We start from the raw sequence: 21,097 nt of genomic DNA on the forward strand, positions 1-21,097 counted from the left end.
AAGACTACATTTTTTGATCACATAAAAAAATATTTTTCAGAAATATAAAAGTAGAACTTTTCTAAACCTTCCGTATTTCCATAAAGTTCATTTTCCAAAAGCCAATCTAATTTGTTTTTCCACTAAACTCATTCATGTGTCACTTGACAACTAGGCCCTAGAGATACAGAGGCAAACAAAAGAAACAAGAGTCCTGCCCTCCTGGAACTTGCTCTCTGGACTGAATCAAAGAATGAAATGCAAAAAATGAAATCATAAAAATAATAGGATAGAATATGAGTAAGCTCTTTTATAATCTTAGGGTGATAAGGAAAGCCTTTTTATACACATTTCATGAAAGTTAAAAATAATAAAAGACTGACATATTTATCATAAAATGATAAAAGACTGACAGACTTAAGAACAGAGCAAAATTCCTAAATTGATAACAAAATAACAACGACAATAACAAAATAAACAAAGCCAAAAGATAAATGACAATTTGGAGAAAAATATTAATACATACATCAAAGTAAACTTCTTAATACAAAGCAACAAAAATAAGATAAAACAAAATGGATAAATAGGCAAAGGACATAACCAGGAAAGTCACAGAGAAAGACCTACAGTCAATTAAATGGCTCAACCTTACTTAAAATGTAAATTAAAACAAATACTTGAGTTTTTATTTAAAATTATTTTTAAATTTTTAAAGCTTTAAAATGTCTAAAGGTATGAGAAAATGTTCATTTGCTTTCAGAAAAAAATACATATTTTTGGTTTTATTTTTGTTTTTTATTTCAATTCCAGTTAGTTAACATCCAGTGTAGTATTAGTTTCAGGTATATAATATAATGATTGAACACTTCCATACAACACCCGATGCTCATCACAATAAGTGCCCTCCTAATCCCCATCACTTATTCAACCCAACCTCCCACCCATCTCCCCTCTGGTAACCATCAGTTTGTTCTCTATAGTTAAGAGTCTGTTTCTTGGTTTGCCTCTCTCTTTTTTTTCCCTTTGTTCATGTGTTTTGTTTCTTAAAATTCCATATATGAGTGAAATCACATGGTATTGTCTTTCTCTGACTTATTTCACTTAGCATAATATTCTCTAGCTTCATCCATGTCATTGCAAAGAGCAAGATTTCACTGTTTTTTATGGATGAGTAATATTCCATTGTATATATACCACATCTTCTTTATCCATTCATCAATTGATGGACACTTGAGCTGTTTCCATAATTTGGTTATTGTAGATAATATTGCTATAAAGATCAGGGTGCATGTATCCTGTTGAGTTAGTATTTTTGTATTCTTTGGGTAAACACCTAGTAGTGCAAGTGCTGGATCGTAAGGTAGTTCTATTTTTAACTTTTTGAAGAACCTCCATACTCTTTTCCAGAGTGGCTGCATCAGTTTAAATTCCCACCATCTTTTCATGTGTCTGTTGGCCATCTGTATATGTCTGTTCGTGTCTCCTGCCCTTTTTTGGATTTTTGCCCATTTTTAATTGGATTATTTGGTTTTGGGGTGTTGAGTTTGAAAAGTTCTTCATATATTTTGGATACTAACTCTTTATTGGATATGTCATTTGCAAATATCTTCTCCCATTCATCAGGTCACCTTTTAGTTTTGTTGATTGTTCCCTTTGCTGTGCAGAAGCTTTTTATTTTAATGTAGTCCCAATAGTTTATTTTTGCTTTTGTTTCCCTTGCCTCAGGAGACATATCTAGAAGGAAGTTGCTATGGTCGATGTCAGAGGTTACTGCCTGTGTTCTCCTCTAGGATTTTTATGGTTTCAGGTCTCACATTTAGGTCTTTAATCCATTTTGAATTTGTTCTTGTGTATGGTATAAGAAAGTGGTCCAGTTTCATTCTTTTGCATGTTGCTGTCCAGTTTTCCCAACACCATTTGTTGAAGAGACTATCTTTTTCCCATTGTATATTCTTTCCTGCTTTGTCAAAAATAAATTGACCATGTAGTCAATGTGTTGTGGGTTAGAAAAATTAAACATTTTTACATTTCCTTTTGGAAAGAAATTTAGTTAAATCTATTAAAATTTTAAATACGCTAACCCTTTAACCTCCCAGTGATTTTACTTCTAGTAGTTAATCATATAAATATACTTAAATATTTGTGCATAAATATATATGTAATGATATTCAATACAGCAAAGTTTGCAATAAAAATGTTTTTAAAATAATGAATAGAAAATTAATTACATATCATGGAATACTCTGCATTTATTAGAAAGAATGATGTAGGTCCATGTGTACTGATATGAAAAGATGTTCAAGATATATTATTAACATTGTTATTTATTTCATATATATAATATATATTTAATATATATGTATACATATATCAAATTGTGAATAATGTTTATCTTTGTGAAAATTAAAATTATGGAGGTCATTTACTTTTTTATAACATTTCTAAATTGTCTAAATTATTTACAGCAGCATTTTTACCTTCGCAAGTAGAATAAATTATAAAGGGGTAAGCCCCAGGGTTTAATCATTATGTGCTTATCAGGCATTTATTATTATTTATTATATACTTTTTATCCTCTTTATATCCTGATGTCATATTGCTAACATAAAGTAGACTAGCTATCCATATACACCTGTATGATTGAACATCATTGCTCAGTTGAATGCACAAAGGTCTGTTATTTGGGTGTCCTAACAAAAGGAGATGCTAGGATAGAACACTCCAGAATTGAACAGTTGTCTTCCACTATAGTAGGCTGAGGAGAAATGTAAAGCACAAAAGGTCATCTAAGTACATGCATGATATTTATTACTAGCTAGAACCTTGGACCAAAGCCTTTGGAGCTCCTATTATGATGAACTGGGCTGAACCATGTAGGAGCCTGCAGATTTATTCAGTTACTTTAGCTTAAGACCTAGACCAGAAACAGAACAAAGAACCATCTTCTTGCCCAATTTCACCCATACCCACATAGTTTATCTTGGCCACCCACCTGTAACATTATAAGAAGGTAGGTGAACAAAACAGCACCATCCCTTTTTCCAAAGGTCTAGTGTGGAAAAATGCCAAAGCTTCTTCTCAATGTGTCCTTCTCTCTGAGCCCCAGACTGGCCTAGCTTAGCCTTCTAAGAGTGGAGGCATTCCCCAAGTAAAAGATGCCTGGAAGCTCTACCTTAACCCACAAGTTTTATTGGGTTAAGAGAAAAGAGAATTTCACAGAGAGGTCCAAGGAGAGGGCACAGCCTGCTTTCAATTTTATTTATAATACTTTTATTCCAACTAACTGCCTAACTGCATTTCTTCTGACCCGGTGTGTGTGTGTGTGTGTGTGTGTGTGTGTGTGTGTGTGCGCAAAATGTTGGGAATATGGAGCTCCTCCTAGCGGTTGGAGTACATGGCCATCAGCTTCAAAACTAAAGTCCTAATTTTTCTGTTTTCACTTGTTAATTTAGAAATATTTGAAGGGCAATGAAATTGAGAGGCTAAAAACATGATATCAAAAAGGAAATGAGAGAATGACTGAAGAAGGCAATGGCTGTTCTCTTTTTGCAGGAACAACTGGGGAGAATTTCAGTCAGGCCAATGGAAACTTTGGATAATTTTGGAAAATCAGCATGTAAGGTTGAAAAAGTCTTCTTCCCAAATTATAAAATAGGATAATCCTAGCAGTGAATCAAGGTGATATCCATGCTCTGTCCCAGGAATTGATAAAAATACTAATATTTATAAGCACTCAATAAATATGTTTAATTTGTTGAATAAAAGGCCTAAAGAGCCAAACCTCCTTAAGAATTAGATTTGATTCATAAGATCTTTATTTTCTATTGTATTTGGAGTTCTCTTGACCTAATGACAGTCAGGCGTTATCCATGGGCAAAATTCCCATGGAGAAAACAACTGAATTTTGAGCTACTTTTAAAAAACAATAGTCTTGGGGGCAACTGGGTGGCTCAGTCGGTTAAGGATCCAACTCTTGATTTTGTTTTTGTTTTGTTTTTTAATTTTTTTAAATTTATTTGACAGCGAGAGAGGGAGAAGCAGGCACTCCACTGAGCAGGGAGCCTGACGTGGGGCTCGATCCCAGCACCCTGTGATCATGACCTGAGCCGAAGGCAGACGCTTAACAACTGAGCCACCCAGGCACCACCAGACTCTTGATTTTGGCTCAGGTCATGATCTCAGGGCATGGGATCAATCCTCATGTTGAGCTCCATGCTCAGTGGGGAGTCTGCTTGAGATTCTCTCTCTCCCTCTCCCCCTGAACCTCCCCACTAAGATAAATAAATAAATCTTCTAAAAAAAACAATAGTTTTAACACAAAAATATATATTGTCTCTTGCCTGAAGGCCCCAAAGAACAGAAAAACCCATACAGCCCATGACAACTTAATATGATTTGAAGAATATTAAAAAGACATATCTAAACATTTCCTTCCATGGGCACCTGGGTGGCTCAGCTGGTTGAGCATCCAACTCTTGATTTCAGCTCAGGTCATGATCTCAGGGTCTTGAGATTGAGCCCCACATCGGGCTCCATGTGGTGTCTCCTTGAAATTCTCTCTCTCCCTCTCCCTCTACCCCTCCCCACTGCTCACACTCTCTAAATAAATAAATAAATAAATAAATAAATAAATAAATAAATAAAATCTTTAAAAAAAAATTCCTTCCAGGGCTGTTCTAACATTTCACTGGATTCATTGCTAACAACCTTTCAAAATCATCTGCATTTTCTTTACAATTTTTGACCAACTGGCTATTCATATTAAGATAAAATATAGGATTGTTTGAGGAGTTTAATTAAGGCAAATCTCTGTTTTCTAAACACTGCAAATTACACTGTAATAAATGGTACACTACACTGTCTTTTTGAAAGAATTTTAAATTAAGATTAAATGTTTCCTGTGTTTTTATAAGGTTAATAAAAAGTAGACTCACCAAATAAATTCACTTTAACATTAGTGACTTTGATAGTTGTGGTTTTGACTATTTTTATAGAACTGTCACCAGTCTAAAATCAGTAATGATTTAAAGTTTTGCTAAAGCAAGCACTTGAATCAAACTTTGTTGAGGGAGTAAGGTGCAGCAACTCACTTAGCTTGTGTAGACCATGAGACTCAGTGCAGCTTTATTCTCAGCTTGTTTTCCCATGTGTAGATTTTTGTTAAGTAATTAAACAAGGAAGCCATTGGATTGAGGTGGCTCTGATGCTTTGGTAGACTACATAAGCAAACCAAAACTTAAGCCAGAATCAATGCACTCCAATTCAAGAAAATGAAACCTAAGAACAACCAGTTACAAACAGCCAACCAGGCTTTCCCAAATAAAATGATCACTTAAGCTATAGCCAAGAGAAGTAATTTTCTTGCTTTGCTTCCCCTAGCTCCTCTTAGTGGAGTGCCCTAACCACCTTTGGTTTGGTACTGCCCAATTTGAATTGATGTATATTCAAATAAACTCAAAAAAAAAAAAGTTAATATGCCTCGATTTACCTTTTAGTGTCCTCGATACAGAACTGAAGTCCCTTAAGAAGTCACTTAAAGTTTTCTAATAAAAATGAGGTGTACAAAAGACATGGACTTATTACTCAAGAAAAATCAAATTCCATAGCATAACTTCAGTTTTAATTTCGATACTACCACAATTTGTCTACAGATTTTTCCTTTTGATTCACAATCAACCAATAATTAAACAATAAATATTGATTGAGTGAATATTGTATATAAGGGAACATTCAAGAGATTAATCGCTGTAGTCATGAATTCAACCGAAGACCCAAAGTTAAAAAGAATAGGCAGTAAGTACCCTCATAGTCCAAAAAGAGGAAACAATCATATCAAGGCCAGCATTACTAAAAGGCTGCTATCAACCAGTACTGTGAACCCCTATCACTAGACAACCTACCTCACTCAGAGAGATGTTTACCAGGGACAAAATTGTTGGCCTTCAGCAGTGACACAGGAGTAAAAGAAAGCCCACTGAGAAAGTCCTAAGGAGAAATCAGCATGTTTAAGGAATTGCAAATTTAGACTGGTATCTGTTACTTTCTCCCTTAAAGTAATCAACACACGCCAACTACAGGGAAAGGAAGGGAAGCAGCCATTGGACAAACTATACTCCTAGGGATTTACATGACAAAAGTGTTCTATTTCCTATAAGCCAGGTATGCCATCAAAGGAAGTTGGGTTTATGCATGGCCTCTTTGGGTGAGCAGATTCCAGAAGAGGCTCCTGCAGGTGTTGAACTGGGAAGCAGGAACTGAAGGGAAGGCCACATGAAATATACCTGGAAGTACTTAGTTCCCAGCAGAGAAATGGGTAGATACCCCACAGAAGGCTTCCAAAGAGCCCATGATGCACCCCTGGAGAGACCCAGCATGTGGGTGCCAGGCACTCCAGGACAGCATGACAAAATTATACCACCAAACCCTTACCCATGCCTCTGCTCCTTTTATCTTTCTTCCCTTCTCCCCATCCAACCCCAGAAGCAGCAGTAGCAGCACCAGGATGAGAGATGGAGTGACAGGGCCAGGACGCACAGTGAAAGAATACGCCAGTCTCCCTTCCTCACTCAGGTTCCTATGCCACAAACCAGGCCTGAGCAAGAAGAAATGGGCAAGTTTTGGATTGGATGTGAAATGAAAGTTCTAGTGTGTACCAGACTAGGTTTTCTAAAAATCAGTGTTCTTATAATTGAACAATATTAAAAAATAATAATTAATTAATTAAAATTAAAAATGGAAAACATTTTTTAAAAAGCTATGCAATCTAACCAAGATGGCAAGGGACAAGGAAGGAAAAACATGGTGAATGGCAGTAGTTGGAAGAAAACAAAGTCCATTCAATAAACGCATTATTTGTGAAAAACGTTTTGCAGGACATAGCAGGAAATAGGAGATAAACATGATATGGCTCGAGTCTTTGAAAATCTCACAGTGTGGTAAGAAAAGGAAGACATATTCATGAAAAACTCCAATACAACAAAGAAAATATATGCGCTATGAGATAAAAGCACAGTGCCACTGCACTGCTGATTCTCTCTCTCCCCATATGAATTTGATTCCAACTCTCTATCACTTCTGTCCAAAACTCTAAAGAAAAAAACCCTATCTTAGGCTGAGAAAAACAAAAAAAAAATGAGGTTAAAGGCAAAATAATCAATTGCTTTTTGTTTGTTATAAAAGATTTTGGTAGAAAACTTTAAAAATTAGGCCAAAATTAGTTTTAAACTTTAATTACCTTTCATTTAGCCAAGTAAGTCTATCCCTTGTCACCACCAATAATTGAGTTGTGTGTGAAAGAGAACTAAATACTATAACTATTTGAAAGTCAGGGGTGGAAAGCAAAATTACTACTATTTATAAGTTTAACAACAGTGTGAATACTTACAAAACCTAAGAAAATCAATTGAAAAGAATGATACATCAGTATGAGAGTTGGTTAAAGTAGCTAGGTATTTTAAAAAAATTAGTATTGCCTATGTACTAACAATAAATAGCTGGTAATTACAGTAGTCCCCCTTATCCACAGGGGATGCATTCCAAGTGCCTGGCACCCACATGCTGGGTCTCTCCAGGGGTGCATCATGGGCTCTTTGGAAGCCTTCTGTGGGGTATCTACCCATTTCTCTGCTGGGAACTAAGTACTTCCAGTGGATGCCTGAAACCACAGAGTGCCGAACATAGAGATATACTATGTTTTCTCCTGCACAGGCGTACCTACGATAAAGTTTAATTGATATATTAGGCACAGGAAGAGATTAACAACAACTAATAATAAAAAGAATAATTATAACAATATACTATAATAGGGGCGCCTGGGTGGCTCAGTCGTTAAGCGTCTGCCTTCGGCTCAGGTCATGATCCCGGGGTCCTGGGATCGAGCCCCGCATCGGGCTCCCTGCTCGGCGGGAAGCCTGCTTCTCCCTCTCCCACTCCCCCTGCTTGTGTTCTCTCTCTCACTGTGTCTCTCTCTGTCAAATAAATAAATAAAATCTTTTTTAAAAAAAACAAGATACTGTAATAAAAGTTATATGAATGTGTTCTCTCAAAATATGTTGTGGTACTCACCCTTCTTAGGCTGACCTGAGTCGAAAAAACACCTACGTGCGGGGAGTGACGTAGCATCCTGACACAGAGTTAGGCTACTATTGGCTTTCAGCCGATTCGTCAGAATCATCTGCTTCCTGCCACGGTTGACAGCGGATCACCGAAAGTGCGGAAGGCAAAACTGAAACCATGCCTAAGGGGAGACTACTGTCTAATGGAAAAAAAGATATGATGGTACTGATTGAGGAGGTCATGGAGAAGACGTAACCGCTGGTGGACCCTCAAGCTGGACCTGGGCAGTCAGAGTCTCCCCACCGCATCCCCTGTCCTTGGAATGTCTGTTCTGCCCACCATTCCCACAGTGGAGGTTGTTTCCAAGGATGCAGCCTTGAGAGAGTAATGTGTTGCTCAGACCATCTGTACAGTATACGTGACTGAACCACTGGTTCAGGCCTCTGGATAAATATTTACGATTCTGGCAGGCGGGTGCAGAGATCTGTTTGTCTTGCTGCCACCCAAAACAAGCCTGGTAAGTAAGTTCCCTTGCACATTAAACCTGCCACCTACCAAACTGGAGTGGTCTGCCTCTTCCCTCCGTCCCTCCTTGCCTTCTGTATAGAGGGCCCAGTTTACAAACCCACACATACACAGGAACCCGAAGTATAAAACATCTAGGAATCACACTAATAAAAACTGCTGGACCTCTTTTTTTGAAAACTGTATATTTTTATTGAGACAATATTTTAAAAGCATCAAGCTATTTTACTGGTAGCTATTTTGTGTGCCATTTAATCTGGAACCAACAGACTTTGTCAGAACAAGATGCGTGACATATGCTAAGACATGATCCCATCAATGGCAGGTGCATAAAACATGCTACTTCACACACATAGCTACCTGCTGCTTGCAGTTCTGCTGCAGTTTCTATCTGCATAACACAAGAATTCTGTGAAAAACTATTTTTCACAATTCCCATCACAAAGAAAAAATATGTATCAGGATGTGTTTATAATTGTAAGCACTGTATTACTGAATACAGTTCTGACAAGGAAGAACTTCCACTTTGATTGGGCATTGATGAGAACCAGATTCCCACTTAGACTTTTACATAACTGATGACTGGAAGAATTTCCATAAACTGGCTTCTGGTTCTACACGTTTTAACTCTTCTTTGTCCCTCACTACCCACATATTTCTTGAGGCAGGATCTGTAGGATGTGTTCATCCTGACATAGGATCTCTGGCCTTGCACCTTCCCATCACCAAGTAGATGTCCATGTAATAGGCTGCAGGAGTATCCCTGGAATCCTCTCCTATCCCAGGACTTCTAGGAGTAACTTAACTATGCATGGAAGTTACTCTGAATCTCAATGTGTATCCCATTAAATTCAAACTAAATGATTTCCCAATTCAACTTCCCTTCCGCCAGGTATCAAAAATGCCTGAGGGGCAATGTAATGGAAAGGCAATCTCAATCGAACAATGAAGGGATTTGGAATTCTAAACTGATGGAGTTTTAAATATCTTACTGTTGCCTGGGATAACTATTTCTGGATAAGTAAAAACAGAGTTTTCCTTTCCGTACATATTCACCTTCTTTTCCTGAGTCCTCCTACACTTGGAAGAGAAAGCAAGGGGATGGTGGTATTTGTCTTGGCCCCCTTCTGTTCTTGCTGAGCCAGACTGTTGTTAGGCTCTTGGTTACAGCGATTTTTACACCACAGTGTGGATCATTCTGTTTTCTCCTGTGATTCTTCCACCTACTCAATAAAAATAGCTTGTCTCTCCTCAATGTAGTAAAATTTTAAAAGCTCTGATCTTTTCTTGCCTGATCGTGGCACCTCCCAATCTGAAAACAAGAAACAGAATACCATTCTGTTTGTCTTCATAGTAACTACTACTGTTTCTAAAACCAAAATCAGAGCAGACACACAACTCCAGTTTGGGAGGCTGGACTTCCTCCAGTCCGACAACCGGTTTCTCCTGTTAAATAATCCTCAGAGCCTAAAATGGAGAAAAGGAAGTATAGAAGCACAAAATGTATCTAGTTAGCAAAACTTTGGGGCAATGAAATTCCCAATTTTACTTTCTTTACCCACTATTCTTGCTACCCAGGAAATCTCATCCATTTCTATGGTTTCAAACCACCTATATCCCAATGACTCCAAAGTCTATGTTGGAACTTCCTCCTAAGTTCAAGATCTATTTATCCAATTCCCATGGAACATTGTAACTTAGACACGGGTCTTAAATGTAACTTATTGTCCCTTTCAAATAATCACTTTGGTGTGTATTTCCTAAGAACCAAGACATTCTCTAGCATAACCAATTATCAAAACCCGTAAAATAATATTGATTCAATGCTACTATGAAGTCTGCAGAAGTTATTTATATTTTACCAATTATCCCAATAGTGCTCTTTATAGGGAAAAAAAAAAAACTCTGATCAAGTATCACACATTACATTTAGCTGCCATGTCTCCTTAGTCTCATTAATCTGAAATAGTTCCTCAGTCTATTTTTTTCTTTACCTTGGCCATTTTTAATGAAGCTGGCACGTTAATTTGAAGAGGCCTCTCAATTCGGTTTTATCTGAGAATTCCTCATGATTAGATTAAAGCTGTATTATGTGGCAGAATTAACATCAAAGTAGTGTTGTGTTCACTTCAAGCGCATCATATTAAGCAGCGTATGATGTTTGTCTGCACCATTACTGTGCCATTAACTTTCATCACTTGGTTTCTCTACTGTAAATTTGCTATTTTTCCTTCGAGGTTAGTAAGTGCTTTGTAGAAAGATACTATGAGACTACATAAATATCCTGTTCTTCATCAAACTTTTACCAACTAGTTGAAACATTTATTGATGATTCTTACAGGAATCAATATTACCATGACATTTGCCAAATGATGATTTTCTAACCAACATTCCTTTTATACGTATCATTTGGCATTCTACTCTAATGAAGTTTTTCCTTTTTCCCATTTGTTTATATCAGTGTGGTCTCATGAATACCTGTTTTATTCAAGGGGTAAAAAGTCATTATGATCATTGAAATGCTCAGATTGTCCCAGCAGGAGCCATATAATACTTTTATACAATAATAAATCCCCAAAAATGATATAGTGAGTGAGCTCTCATTAAATGCCCTGTCCAATCCCAGCTTTGAAAGAACTTATTGTGTGGACTGTATATCTGGCGTTTTCTTATATATGTCATTGGTGTGCATTCACAAAAATTAATAATAAATCATAGGCTAAATTTATTAAGAATCTACTGTGTTCTAGGCATATTGCAAAGCACTGTCCATGTGCTACCTCATTTAATCTTTAAAAAATAAACCCATAAAACGGATATTATTTTTATAATGCCTATTTTACAACTGGGGAAACTCAGCTTTACAGGGGTTAAACAGCCAAGAAATGGGAAAACTGGGGTTTGAACCCAGGTAATCTGCCTCCAGAGATTTTATCCTCTGAGCCATGCTTAGGTCTTAGATTCTTAAAGAGTAGACAGAAACCATACTTGATAAACACCCAAATGCCTACTTCGGCAAACTTCCTTCTGCATGCAGAAGATCAGCCTAGTATATAGTACTTGAGAGCACAGATACTACCAGAGTGAGGCTGCCTAGATTCTAATTCATGTTCTTCCATTCATGAGCAGTATGATTTTGCCCTCCATGAGCTTCAGTTTCTTTCCATCTAAAACAGTAGTAATAATAACACTTCACAGAACTGTTTTTAAGAATTGTAAAGGTTCATGCAGGTGGAGCACTTGGCTTGGCAACTTGGCACATAGTAGGCACACAATAAATATGTTTAAAAAGAATACTAAGATGGTCACAGAAAATCTCTGCTTGTGATTTTTAACTTGAGCCACACCTGTGCTATGATTGTCTCTTTGATGTAGCTTTAAGTGTTTCTTAAAAGAAACAAACAATATTTATTGTTGCCAAATGACTGCTATGTTCTGACTTCAGAATTTCTGAGACCCTGAAACCTTCTACGTGAGTATCTTCAGATATTTTGCACCTAGTCCAAATTGGCTTTCATTAGCCATTAAAATCAAAGGCAACTTTAAATCAAAGAATAAAACAGACTTTTCCTAAGCTTAGTCTCACATTAGCATGTGAGAGAACCTGCATCAGCAAAAATCTTTTTTTTAATCAACCTAAACCTCTGACTAAATGAATAAGAGTTGAGTTTGACCTTTAAAATGCTAAAAAATACAGTTCCCAGTATAATTCTTGTTCATCCCCGGACCGAACCATTCTCATAGTAAATTATGGCACTAACAGCTGGCTGCCAATGAAGTCAACTATTAATTGTATGTTCACTGCACTGCCTGATATAAATCAATATGAGTAATGAGCAATTGTCCTCAGTCTATAGATACACAGATCCTACATTGCAAAATAATTTAAGGTTGGCTGTCAGCCTCCTCAGACTAGATGTCATTTGGACTTTGCTAAAGATACAGCGAAAACGAACACACATTGAAAACCGCCTAATCTGTCTCTGCAGCAAACTTCTAGTCATCCCTATAAAAATGACAACAGAAATGATTTTTGATAGCGTATTAAAATAAACAACTTCTACGCTTTTAAAGATCCCGATGGACTCTAAAGAATGGGACTCAGGGTGTCACCACTTTCTGATCTCAAACTCTCAAAATTCCCTCCCTGTCCATGTCCTTCTACCTTTCCCACTCCCTCCTTTCTACCAAACCTGCTCTCCATCTTCATAAAGGCCACCAGCCTCCCTGTTTTCCTGCTTCCCATTACTACCTAGCTTCTTTTGTCTCTCTACCCTGATTCGATCCCATGGACCCTAAGGGATAGTGACACTTTCATTCTACAGTTGACCATTCCTACTTTGGGAATTGCTTACACTAGACCACCTCAGTGTTCCTCATCTCTGACTCCTGGATGGCAGAGTATTACCAAGGAATATAAGAAAATGATGCTGACAGAGTCTATCATACACCCACCTACAGAGTCTATCCTACACCCACCTACAGAGTCTATCCTACACCCACCTTGTTTAACTTTGATAGGCCCTTTATACAGTTCAATAATAAATTTAAGTGCAGATTTTGCAAAGTGGCTTCTATAAAGCACTCTCAGAATATGTTGACAAGTCTTTGGTGTGGGTGGTGGATTCCATGGTTCTTTAAGCTCAAAAACCACTGGTTTGAATGAAGTTAAGCTCTTTTCTGCAGAACTTAGTAGAGCCAGGCACAGTGGGGATTTCCAGGTAGGGATTACATATGAACCATTTCTCAAAATTTTTGCCTAAGGAACCACTTTTTCACAGTACAACCGTATCTCTATATACTGTGAAACAAGTTGGGGATAGAATATATTAATTCATCTCTTATTAACTCCTAACACAGCTGTTCTGAACCAGGTTAAATCAGTTCTGGTACCAATTTCATTACTGGGTAGGGGGCCTAGATGCCACACCAACAAGCAATTCTCAGATACCAGCTGGGTGTCCTACAATTTAACTCAATTCTGATACTATCTACCTAGAGAGAGCATCAAATTCCACAGGTTAAGAGTTCAGTCCTAACAAGACTGCCCACCTCCCCCACAACTTTAGATGCCAGTTACAAGCCCAGGTTGTTACCTGTGCTTCTGACCAACTGGCTATAAATCAAAGGTTCCCATGACCTCATCCCTGTGTTCAACTAATTTGCTAAAGCATCTCACAGAACTCAGAGAAACAATTTACTTGCTAGATCACTGATCTGTTACAAAAGGATGTAACTCAGGAACAGCAGATGGAAGAGGTGCATAGGGCAAAGTGTGGGTGAGGGCACGGAGCTTCTAAGCCCTTTGCAAGCACACAGCTCTCCCAGGACCTCCATGTGTTCACCAACCTGAAGCTCTTCGAAGCTCTTCAGGCTCCCCTCTTTTGAGTGTTAATAGAAGCTTCCTTACATAGGTGTGACCGGTTAACTGATTGGCCATTGGTTATTCAACCTGCAGCCCCTCTCCTCTTCCAGAAGGTTGGGGGTGTGAGAGTGAAACCCTCTATCACAGGGTTGTCCCCACTGGCAGCCAAGCCCCATTCTTAGGTGCTTTCCAATTGTCGCTTCATTAACATAACAAAAGGCGCCTTATCGCTCTCCACACTTCAGGAAATTCCAAAGGTGTTAGGAGTTCTGTGCCTGAAAAGATAGACCAAATACATTTTATTATTTTAAATCACAGTATCACACATGTCCACTCTAAAATTTCTCTTTTTTTAAGATTTTTTTTTTTTAATTTGAGAGAGAGACAGAGATCGTGACAGAGAGCATGAGCAAGGAGCCCGAGGACAGGGCTTATCCCAGGACCCTGGGATCATGACCTGAGCCTAAGGCAAATGCTTAACCAACTGAGCCACCCAGGCCCTCCCACCTCTAAATTTCTTGACTCATTCTTGCCTCCTGGGTTGTAATAAACGACTTAATTTACATAGAAGCTGAAGACCTCTTCACATGAATTCTTCAGTTTAGCTGCTTTTTCCAGTCTGCTCCTCTCTTCTCTGAAGCTGAAGAAGTGCTAGAGGTAGGTTCATGCCGACCAGTCTCCTTCTCATATCTTAAGACGCTGTCCCCTCACCACATCTATAGAAACCCCCTTCATTAGCCACCTCACTTACTTACACTTGAAACCTGTATCTACAAACATGTCAACACTCATCTGGCATAAAAACCCTGTCAACCAGCTATCTAACTACCTGTAACCTCTTAATGTCCCCTTTCATATACTTTGGCCACCACCAAACTATTCCCTGAATGTACCCTGTACTTTCTTGACTCCCGGTCTTTGCTCATACTGTTAAGCCCAGATATGATTATTATCATCTTCCCCATCTTGAATACAATTCATCCCAGAACATTCCACAAACCAATCAAGCGAGTAAGATCTCTTTCACCTCTATTCCTCTAATACCTACCATGTTCTATTTTGTTTGATATCTTTAGAGGTTGTTCAGAAGTTTTTAAATCATATTTATTGAGCTATAATTTACAAAAAGTACCTATTTCAAGTATACAACTTGATGAATTTTGAAAATATATACACTCGTTTTACCATCACCATAATCTAGATATGTAACATTTTTCCATGACTCCCAAGTTCCCTCATGACCCTTAGCAATTAGTCCACCAGTTAGTTCAGTCTTAGGCATCATGTAATAATGATAAAATGATTAGCTCATTGGGATGACATAAAAAATCATAATTGTGTATACATTTCATAATAAAGCTATAAAATACATGAAAAATGAAAGAATAAAGGGAAAAATACATATTTCTAGTCACAGTGGAGATTTTTTAAGTTAATTATGTTTTTTAAAGATTTAAAACAAGAAAAAAGTTGTTAATATTTACCTACACATTTACCATTTGTTTCATTACTTTCTGTAGATCCAAGTTTCCATCCGGTATCATTTTCCTTGAACCTGAAGAACTTTTTTCAATATATCTTATAATGAAGATCTGCTGGAAACAAATTCTCTCACATTTTGTTTGTCTGAAAAAAGAAATCTGTATTTTGCTTTTACAGTTGATAGCTTTTCTAGATATATAATTCTAAGTTAACCACAGAACTTTAAAGATATTTTTCCTCTGGCTTGCGCTGTTATTAACCAGAAGTCTGTTGTCCTTTTCGTTTTTTTAAATTATTTATTTATTTATTTGACAGAGAGAGAGAGAGCACGCATGAGCTGGGGGAGAGGCAGATGGAGAGGGAGAAGCATACTCATTCCCCACTAAGCAGTGAGCCCGATGCGGGACTCGATCCCAGGACCCCGATCATGACCTGAGCTGAAGGCAGAGGCTTAACCTACGGAGCTACCCAGGCATCCCTTATGACTTTTTTTTTTAAGTAGTTTTAGGTTCATAGCAAAATTGAGAGGGAGGTACAGAGATTTCCCATATGTCCTCTGCCCTCACACATGCATAGCCTCCTTTGTTATCAAAAGTAGTATATTTGTTATGAATGATGAACCTACACATTCTAATTAACCAACGTCCATAGTTTATATTACAGCTCACTCCTGGTGTTGTACATTCTATGCATTTAGACAACAACATAATGACATGTATCCATTATTATGTAGTATTATACAGAATGTTTTCAATGCCCTAAAAATTCCCCGTGCTCTGTCTATTCATCCCTCCCTCCATCCTCATTTCTAGAAACCATTCATCCTTCTACGGTCTCCACAGTTTTGTTTTTTCCACAATGACATAACTGCAACCATACAGTATGCAGCCTTTTCAAATTGACTTCTTTCACTTAGTAATATGTACTTAAGTTCCCTCCATGTCTTTTCATTGCTTGATAGCTCATTTTGGAGGGGGGGGGGGCACTGAACAATATTCCATTATCTGGATATACCATAATTCATTTATACTTTCACCTACTAAAAGACATCTTGGTTGCTTCCATGTTTTGGCAATAATGAATAAAGCAGCTATAAACATCATGTGCAGGTTTTTGTGTGAACATAAGTTTTTAACTCCTTTGGACAAATACCAAAAAGCTCAATTGCTGGATCTTATGGTAAGAGTACATATAATTTTGTAAGAAACTGTCCAACTGTCTTCCAAAGTGGCTGTACCATTTTGCATTCCCACCAACAATGAATGAAGAGTTCCTATTGCTACACATCTTTGTTAGCATTTGGTGTTGTCAGTGTTCTGGATTTTGACCATTCTGATAGATGTGTAATAGTATGTCATTGTTGTTTTAATTTGCATTTCACTGATGTGAGCATCTTTTCATATGCTTATTTACTATCTGTATATCTTTAGTGAATGTCTGTTAAGGTTTTTGCCCCATTTTTTAATCAAGTTGTTTGTTTTCTTATTACTTTTAAGAATTCTTCATATATATTTTTTTAAGATTTTATTTATTTATTTGACAGAGAGATACACAGCGAAAGAAGGAACACAAGCAGGTGGAGTTGGAGAGGGAGAAGCAGGTTTCCCGCAGAGCAGGGAGCCCGATGCGGGACTCGATCCCAGGACCCTGGGATCATGACCTGGGCCGAAGGCATATGCTTAACGACTGAGCCACCCAGGCGTCCCTCTTCGTATATTTTTGATAATGGTCTTTTGTTAGATGGATTCTTTGCAAGTATTTCCTCCTAGTCTATGACTTATCTTCTCATTCTCTCGACATTGTCTTTCACAGAGCAGAAATTTTTAATTTTAATGGAGTCCAGCTTATCAATTATTTCTTTCATGGATCATGCCTTTGGTGTTGCATCTAAAAAGTCATCATCATACCCAAAGTCATCTAGGTTTTTTCTAATGCTATCTTCTGGAAGTTTTATAGTTTTGCATTTTACATTTAGGCCTATGACCCATTCTGAGCTAATTTTTGTGAAGGGTGTAAGGTCTGTGTCTGGATTCATTTTTTTTTTTCTTGTGGGTATCCAGTTGTTCTAGCCCCGTTTGTTGAAAAGACTGTCTTTGCTCCATTGTATAGCCTTTGCTCCTTAGTCAAAGATGTTGACTATGTTTATGTGGGTCTATTTCTAAGCTCTGTATTTTGTTCTATTGATCTATTTATTCTTTTATCAATATCATACTGTCTTGATTACTGTAGCTTTCTGGTAAGTTGATTTTGTTGTTGTAGTTTGTTTTTGTTTTTGTTTTTGTTTTTGTTTAGTAGCAGAAAGACAGACTTTATTGAGCCCCTCAACCCTAGTTTTCTTTGTCCTGCACAGGTTTGGTTTCCCAGAGACCCCTGTTCTGGCGGGCAGCAGTAAGACCCACTTTGTAGCTAGCAGGGGCATCTCTGTGGATAGTAGAGGGTTTACCCGTGTGCTGCTGGTTGCCCCCTCTGAAAGGATACTCCACAGGATTCATAGCCCCAGCCCACATTCATGGCCAGCAATTCCTCTCAACCAGCCTTCAGAATGAGCTTGTCAGTGCAGCCACCTCCAGCCACCACACCGACCATAGCTCTGTTGGCTGAAGAAAAGACCTTCTTTGAATCAAAAGGACAGCTTCCCTTGGGTCTTCTTGGCCTCGGGGTTGTGGGAGATGAGAGTGGTATAGTTTCCAGAGGCTCAGGCCAACTTGCCCCAGTCACCAGTCTTCTCCTCCAGCAACATACAATGATGCCCTCCAGCATACTGCCCACCGGGAGCACATTGCCTATGTTGAGCTGGTTCTTCTTGCCACAGTACACGAACTAGCTAGTGTGGATGCCCTTGGCAGCGATGAACAGCTCCCTCCACTTCTTAAACCGGTATGGATCCTGGAAGACTACCTCAGTGAGCAGTACACCCCAGCCTGGGTCATGGATGATGTTCTTCATGATGCCCTTGATGTAGCTTGACCACTCTGTGAAGTCCACAGTGTGCAGACAGGCAGTGCTTCATGTGGGTGTAGAACACTGAGCTGGCACCCTTTCCCTACCCCAGAGTTATCTGGCTCATGGTGGTAGCATGCTGACAAGCAGAGCTGGAAGAGCTCTAGTAAGTTTTGAAGTTAGGTAGTGTCAGCACTTTGACTTTCTTCTTCTCCTTCATTAATTGCTTTGGCTATCTGGGTTTTTTACTTCTCCATATAAATGTTAGAATCAGTCTGCCAATATCCACAAATAACTTGCTGGGAATCTGACTGGAGTTGCATCAAATCTATAGATCAAGTTGGGTTAAACTGATACCATCACAATATTGAGTCTTACTATCCATGAACATGAAAATGTATCTTCATTTTTTTTAGTTCCCTGATTTTGTTCATCAGAGTTTTGTAATTTTCCACATATAAATCTTGTACATATTTTGTTAAATTTATGTTGAAGTATTTCATTCTTTGGGTACTAAAGTGAATGGCATTATGCTTTTAATTTCAAATTCCATTTGTTCATTGCTAGTATAGGGGAAGCAATTGACTTTTGCATATTAACCTTGTATTCTGCAACCTTGCTATAACCACTTATTCCAGTTTTTTTGTCAATTCTTTCAAATTTTCTAAACAGATGATCATGTCATCTATGAAGACAGTATTATTTCTTCCTTCCCAATCTGTGTATCTTTTATTTCCTTTGTTTGTCTTACTGCATTAGCTAGAATTTCCAGTGATAGTGGGGGGTGCCTGGCTGGCTCAGTGGGTTAAGCATCTGCCTTCTGCTCAGGTCACGATCTCATTGTCCTGGGATCAATCCCCGAGTCTCCAGTCAGGTGCTCTGCTCAGCAGGGAGTCTAACTTATCCCTCTGCCCCTCCCCCCTGCTTGTGCTCTCTCTCTCTTTCTTAAATAAATAAATAAAATCTTTTTTGTTTTAAGATTTTATTTATTTGACAGAGACAGAGAGAGCACAAACAGTGGGAGCAGCAGGCAGAGGGAGAAGGAGAAGTAGGCTCCCCACGGAGCAGGGAGCCCAATGCGGGACTCGATCCCAGCACCCTGGGGTCATGACCTAAGCCGAAGGCAGATGCTTAACCGACTGAGCCACTCAGGTGCCCCAATAAATAAAATCTTTAAAAAAAATCAAAAAGAGGGCGCCTGGGTGGCTCAGTTGGTTAAGCGACTGCCTTCAGCTCAGGTCATGATCCTGGAGTCCCGGGATCGAGTCCCACATCAGGCTCCCTGCTCGGCGGGAAGTCTGCTTCTCCCTCTGACCCTCCCCCCTCATGCTCTCTCTCTCAAATAAATAAATAAAATCTTTAAAAAAAAAAAAATCAAAAAGAAAAGGAGTGGTAGGAGGAAACATCCTTTCTTTGTACCTGATCTTAGTGGGAAAACTTCTAGTTTCTCATTTCTAAGTAGGATGTGAGCTGTAGATTTTTTTGTAGATATTTTTATCAAGTTGAGGAAGTTTCTCTCTCTTCCTAGGTTGCTGAGAATTTTTATCATGAATGAGTATTGTATTTTGTCAAATGCTTTTTCTGTATCCATTGATGTGATCATGTAGTTTTTCTTTTTTAGTATCTTGATGTGATAGATTACATTAATTGGTTTTGAATGTTGAATCAGCCTTGTATACCTGGACTTGATCCCACTTGGTTATGGTGTGTATCTGTGGTCTTTTTTATCTTTGTTTTGCTCTATATAATGTGATCTCTCTAGTTGCTCTTAAAGTTTGCTTTTTGACACTGGTTTTCAACATTTTATTTTATTTTATTTTTTTAAGATTTTATTTATTTGTCATAGAGAGAGAGAGAGAACGAGCACATGCAGGGGGAGCGACAGGCAGAGAGAGAAGCAAGCTCCCTGCTGAGCAAGGAGCCTGATGCAGGACTCAGTCCCAGGACCCTAGGATCATGACCTGATGCAAAGGCAGACGCTTAACCAACTGAGCCACCCAGGCATCATATTTTATTTTAGAGAGAGAGAGAGCACAAGCAGGATGGGCAGAGAGAGAAGGAGAGAGAATCTCAAGCAGACTGTGCTGAGCATGGAGCCTGACACGGGGCTCCATCTCACAGCCCTGAGATCATGACCTGAGCCGAGACCAAGAGTCAGACGATCAACCAACTGTGCCACCCAGGTGCCCCAGTTTTAATTATAATATGCCTTGACATTGTTTTCTTAATGTTTATTTTACTTACCACTCATTGACTATGTTATATCTGTGGGTCTGTACATTTTCTCAAATTTGGAAAATTCTTTATCATTATTTCTCCAAATTTTTCTTCTGCTCCATTCTCTTCTTGGACTCCAATTACATGCATGTTAGATTTCTTAATATTGTTCCATAGCTCACTGAAACTCTAATCAGTATTTTTTTTCATATTTTCTTCTCTCTGTTTTTCAACTTGAATATTTTATATTTCTAGGTTCTCAAGGTCACTAATTTTTCATATGCAGCACCTAAGCTCCTATTAAACCTATCCTGCAGAGTTTTTACTTTAAATCTACAGTTGACCATTGAACAATGCATAGGTTGAGGAGTACCAATCTCCTACACAGTTAAAAACCCACATGTAACTTTTAGCTCCCAAAAAACTTAATTGTAATAGCCTACTGTTGACCAGAAGCCTTACCAATAACACAGTCGAGTAACACATGTTTTGTATGTCATATGTATTATACACTGTATTCTTACAATAAAATGG

At 38.2% G+C, this 21,097-nt stretch overlaps 1 pseudogene; it reads right to left on the reverse strand.

Annotated features, from left to right (window-relative positions):
* Window positions 1–17,733: 17,733 nt before the first annotated feature.
* On the reverse strand, window positions 17,734–18,473 carry LOC116628329 (annotated as a pseudogene).
* Between the last annotated feature and the right edge of the window lie 2,624 nt (window positions 18,474–21,097).

The sequence above is a fragment of the Phoca vitulina genome, unplaced genomic scaffold, assembly GCF_004348235.1.
Source record: "Phoca vitulina isolate PV1807 unplaced genomic scaffold, GSC_HSeal_1.0 scaffold3, whole genome shotgun sequence".
Classification (NCBI taxonomy): domain Eukaryota; kingdom Metazoa; phylum Chordata; class Mammalia; order Carnivora; family Phocidae; genus Phoca; species Phoca vitulina.